General features: G+C 49.8%; 1 protein-coding gene across 1 annotated transcript in view; it reads right to left on the bottom strand.

The window, feature by feature from the left end:
• Cers4 (ceramide synthase 4) overlaps window positions 1-3,185 on the bottom strand; it is a 35,570-nt gene extending 32,385 nt beyond the window's left edge. Inside the window, exon 1 of the mRNA XM_031338946.1 lies at window positions 2,888-3,185. The gene's annotated coding sequence lies outside the window, so the exon portion shown is untranslated. The remainder of the gene's footprint in view (window positions 1-2,887) is intronic.
• Between the last annotated feature and the right edge of the window lie 2,378 nt (window positions 3,186-5,563).

The following is a 5,563-nucleotide window of genomic DNA, read 5'->3' as shown; positions in this document are numbered from 1 at the left end:
CTCTCCTCCCATTGATGCCTGACAAGGCCATCCTCTGCTACATATGCAGCTGGAGCCATGAGTCCCTCGCCATGTGTACTCTTCGGTTGGTGGTTTAGTCCCTGGGATCTCTGAGGGTACTAGTTAGTTCATATTGTTGTTCGTCCTAAGGGGCTGCAAACCCTTCAGCTCCTTGGGTCCTTTCTCTAGCTTCTTCATTGGGGACCCTGTACACTCTCCAATGGATGGCTGTGAGCCTCTACTTCTGTATTAGTCGGGAACTGTCAGAGCCTCTTAAGAGACAGCTATCTCAGGCTCCTGTCATCCAGCACTTGTTGGCATCCACAATAGTGTCTAGATTTGATGATAAGTAATTTTTTTAAAGCGCTTCTAGGAAGCTGCCAGCATTCAGTCCTTGAGAGGCTGATCCCACTGCTGCTTGAGAAAGCAGTAAAATTCATCCCACAGTGTCTCTCTTTCTTCCATCAAATCATCCCAAGTAACCCAGAACATGGACACCTGTCACTCACCCAAGATGCCTTCCCTGACTCAAGCCGTGTTACTGCACTCACTTCTGCCCTGAGGCGTGAGTTCTGCAATATGTTAACAGACTGGTTTCAGCAGACCCTGACTACTAGCCAGGCATTGTCCTCAGTTCTTTTAACTTTACAGGGTGTTTAAACGCTATTGGTCCCATTATACAACTGGGGAAAATGAGGTAAACCCACTAGCCCGAGGGCTGCACTACTGTGCAAGCCCAGGCTGGAGACATGAGCAACATGGGGCACCCAGATCAGAAGAGAGCATTCCCCACTGCAATGCTTTCTTGTGTCAGCCCAGGGTGGGAGGGGGGCCTTTACCCACTCTCTTTGTCATCATTAGTAAGCCCAGAGGCTCCTTTTGCTAAAGGTTCATTCCTTCCAAGAAACTGTGCCAACTAAATGCCCACACCCCAACCCCTCTACTGGTCAATGGCCTTGGATTTGGAAGAGAATAGTATTCTCCTTATGTCAGAGTGGGCATGGAAGCCAACCACAGGTTCTCAGGAATGTAAAGGGCACAGATTTTCAAGTACTATCAACAGCTGTGGACCCATTAAGGAGAAAGATACTTCAGACCCATTTTCCAGATGGGCAAACAGAAACTCAGAACCCTTTCCTGCAGCCAGGAGTTCCCAGGTTAAACCTATTGCCTCTTCTCTCTTTGATTCCTGAAGACAACCCTGTTGGGAGTGAGTAAAGTGAGAAGGTAGATAAAGCAGATTCCCAATACTCCCTGCAACCTGGCTAGCTTTCAGAGAAGGCTCTAGGCAGGCCGAGTGATGCTATTGGAACTCCACCCAAACTGAATTATGGCTGGGAAGAGGCCAGCTGCAAAGGATGTGGGGCTTCCAGGCAAGTTTGCAGTCTGAGATTCCTTTCTTGGGGATCTCAATCCAACCAAAAGGTCCAGGTCACCCCACTGGCGACCACCCTGGCGCCTAGGACCTTGACTGGGCCCAAACTGCACTCAGGGGAAGCCCTGTCTCCTACATCCCTATATCAGCTCATAGAATTTGCAAGCCCACGGCATAACTGGCTTACAGAATGAGTTCAAAGACAGCTTAAACAAGTGAGTGAGGGGGGTCTCGAAAGAAAACCTAAGGGCTAAGTTGATGATAGTTCAGTGAGTACAGCGCTTGCTATGCAAGTATGATAACCTCCAGGTTCAGTTAAGAGACCCTGTCTCAGAAAATAATGTGGAGAGTGATCAAGGAAAGGCATAAGAAGTCAACCTCTGGCCTCCACACACTTGAGCTCACACACACATATATGCACACACATGCATACACACATAGACACCACAAGTGAGTACATAAGCATGAAGCAACCCAAGTATTGCAGTGGTGGAGTGCTTGCCGAGCACGAGGCCCTGGATCCCTCCTCCAAATAAAATAAGACCCCTTCCAGACTCCTAGAAGATCAGCTCTGAAAGCTCCACATAGATAGTCCTCACATCTCACTTCCCAACAAGCACGAAACACAATTCTTCTTGTGGGAAAACAGAATTTCTAACTTACTTCTTATCACTTCATACACCTTCCATCAGGAGCCCAGCCAGTTGCCGGGGCTGCCCTGATGTCTTTTCAACTTTCCCAACATAGGGCAGGATCTTCCTCTCGAGACACAAATCGGACGGCTGTTACTTGCTGCCTTAAGCATCCCTTGTACGCACAGCTCAGAGAGTGGAATTGTGGGCTCCTCATTGTCTTCCAAGCCCTGGCCAACCACTCCCTACCTCCTTTCTTCCCTGTATACACTTCAGCCTCTTTTCTGGTCTGCAAACACACCAACCTGGGCATTTTGTTTCTGGGCTCAGAAAGTTCTCCATAGCAGGTGCTCTCAAGACAGATGGCCCCTTTCCCTCAGACACCTTAGGCTTCCTCACACACCTCTTCCTCCAGTATTTGCATAGTGTCTACACACTCCCTTGTTTCCCAGAGGCCAGGTCTCTGGTTCCTGAGTCAAGACCCTGCTGTGTCTGCGGCCTTCGCCAGACCAGTCGGGTCGGTAGCACCCAGCAGGCGCTCCGCACCAGTTCTCCAGTGACAGACACTCCTGTGGCACAGTGCCTGTTCACAAATCCGGATTACCGACGTCACGACAGCCCCCATTCTCTCCCGCGCGTTTTCCAGTCATGTCCACCACCTGCACCTGCGCCATCAGGGGCACCACAGCTCTCCGGAGAATGCAACCTGAGCCCCTAACAGATGGGAAACCCTGAGAAATACCTTGTGGGAGGAATGATGGGAAACTCAATGACCGTTTTTGGCTCCGAGCCGGGCTGCTCTTAGCCCTGGAGGAGAGACAGGAGAATGTTTCGGGGGTAGCTACTAGGGCGGCGCCCCCAGTGAGGGGTGCTTGCTTACCTGGGGGTGCAGACAGCAAGATGCAGGCCGCCGAGGCAGTGCGGAGATCAGCTAACCCGAAGATGCCTTAGACACGCCACAGACCGCGCTGGGCCGAGAAACTCCTCTCTACAGAGCCTCCACCCGCGAGGGAGGAAATAGGACTGGAGGGGGCCTCCGGGAGGGGTTTGATGGGGCCCTGGGCGTGGTCTGAGCAAGGGAAGGGACGTGGCTTCAGTGCGCTTGGGCCCAGTGCGCGCGAAGAACCGCTTGGTCCAAGATCCCTGAACCCTAAACTGCCCAACCCGCGGCCTGGCCTCGCCCCCACGCCACCAGGCCCCTCCTTAGACCCCGCCCTCAAATGTTTGTCGCCCCCTAGACCCCGCCCTCAGCCCCTAATCCTGCACCTTGGGACCCTCCCTCCAGCCGACCCTGCCAAGAGAGAAACCAAGCTTCGCCCTTAACTATTACCAGCTTGCTCAGAGCTCCCAGGCCCCGCCCACAGCCCCCACCCACCGCCGCCAGGACCCGCCTCCAACTCCACTGCACCCTCGGTCTGCCACTCCTCACCCAGATCCCTGCTTTCAGCCTCTTCCTCTAACTGGCAAGGCCTGGTCCCCAGCCCAGTCCAGCCTTGTCAGGCCCCGCCCCGACCAGAGGCTGTTCTCCAGCCATGCTGTAGGTTCCTACGGAGCCTGTCTCTGACTTTTTAACCCAGCAGTGTCTACTAGGCACTCTGTCTGGCTCTTGTTTCATCTCGTCCCTGTTTTCCAGCTCTAGGTCTCTTCTTTGTGATGCTCTGGCTTGTCTTTCTGCCTGCACTCCGTTTCTCAGATGCACTGCTAGGCTCTGTCTGCAAAGGAAGCTTGGATCATCCCGCAGGCCTCAGCATCCCAGGACATGAGTCTGACCAATTGAGTTGGTCAGAACAATCTAGAGGATTAATGGGCCTAGGCCCACCAAGAGGCTGTCCACAGGATTGAGAGGGAGAAGGGAGATTAAATTAATATGTCAGCTATGGTTTTGTGAGGTGCAAAGATCAGACAAGATCAGTTTGATTAATTGCTGTTGCCACTGTTTGACCCTGGATAATGCAGGAGGATCCTTGCCTAGTACAACCAGAGGAAAGACAATTCTAGGGCAAGCAGTTACCAGTAGAAGGGAAGAGGCTTCTAATAGCTTGTCATCTTTGAAAAAAAATATAATATAAGGACATCAAGCCTAGCTCGGTTGGTAGACTGCTTGTCTAGCATACAGGAATCCCTGAGTTTGATAAGCCAAGAGTGATATACAGACTTCAGATGCCAACGCTCAAGAAGCCTTATCTGAGTTGCAGGAAACCTTGGCTCAAAAAAAAAATAAAATAAAAAGTCAATTTTCTGTGGGTCCCAGAACAGACCCAAAGCCCATTACAAGAAGCTGAGATATTCCTACTTAAGGCATCTTGTTTTAAGTCACTTCCTCAGAGGGGCCCATCCCTGAGTGTACCATCCACTATAAATATCCATGCATTTTTTTCTCCCTGAGTTTTTGAGACAAAGTCTTTCTTTTGACAACCCCCTACACACACACACACACACACACACACACACACACACACACACCAGCCTCAAATTCAGCAATCCTCCTGCCTCTGACTCTTGCATGCTAGGATTACAGGTATACACCACTAAGCGGGAGGAGGAGCTATATTTACCTTTTATTTTCTTTCTGTCCCGCTGAAATTTGTGTTGCCTATGTGCAAGAAGAAAGTCACACAGGGTATTCCCAAGCGCTCAGACCATGGGAGCCACTTGTATTGATGGTGACATGGAAATCCAAGCCAGAGGTCCAAAGAGAAGTGGAGGCTTTGAGTGTACAAGGGTCATGGCGAAATTTTCAGTGGAAGTTATAGCCAACATTGGATGGCTGAAGAAGAATGGGTTATCACCTTTTTATTTGCATGCCTAGGCCTGATCTCCAGTCTGGAAATAATTAAGTGTCCTTGGAAGAAGCTACTTCTGGCTCTTTGGAGCTGAGTAACTTAACAAATTAAAAGAAACATCAGCTGACAAGATAACTCAGCAAGTAAAGATGTCTGTCAGCAAGCCTGACGACCTGAGTTCAATACCAGGGACATGGTGGTAGAAGAGAAGTAACTCCCACAAGTCTTTTGACTTCTAGGTAGAGGTATAACCCAGTTTGGACTTGGGTTGCATGAGAGGAGCAATATGGAAGTGTGGAAGATAGGGGAGTTTGTCATTCTGGAAGGCATGACCCAGGGGTAGTCAATAGAAGGAAGATGGTATATCCAAAAGATTTAAAAACAAAGTGGATAGGATAGTGGATAGTGGTTTAAAGAGACAGAGGAAGCTGTGCCTGGCTGGCATGAGAGCATAGATGTCTAAGCTGGTGAATACAGTATGTATTGTCTGGGAAGGGGAACCCTAACTAAAGCTGGATCTCAAGCCTGAGAGATTGAGGCTCCCATGTTTTCTCTTGCAGACTTTTTTTTGTTGCTTTTCAGCTTTTTTCCATTGTTATTTTTATCTTTGAGACAGAGTCTCTTATATCTCAAGCTGGTTTCAAAAATTCCTATGTACCTGAGGATGATTTTGACCTTCTAATCCAACTGTCTCCACTAATTTCTAAACTGGGATTATAGGTGTGAGCCACCATATGAGGTGCTATGGGTGTGGGGGGGTGTGTATGTGGGGG

The sequence above is a fragment of the Mastomys coucha genome, unplaced genomic scaffold (assembly GCF_008632895.1).
Source record: "Mastomys coucha isolate ucsf_1 unplaced genomic scaffold, UCSF_Mcou_1 pScaffold22, whole genome shotgun sequence".
Classification (NCBI taxonomy): domain Eukaryota; kingdom Metazoa; phylum Chordata; class Mammalia; order Rodentia; family Muridae; genus Mastomys; species Mastomys coucha.
The sequence above is the reverse complement of the archived record's forward strand: the minus strand, read 5'-3'. Positions and strand labels throughout refer to the sequence as shown.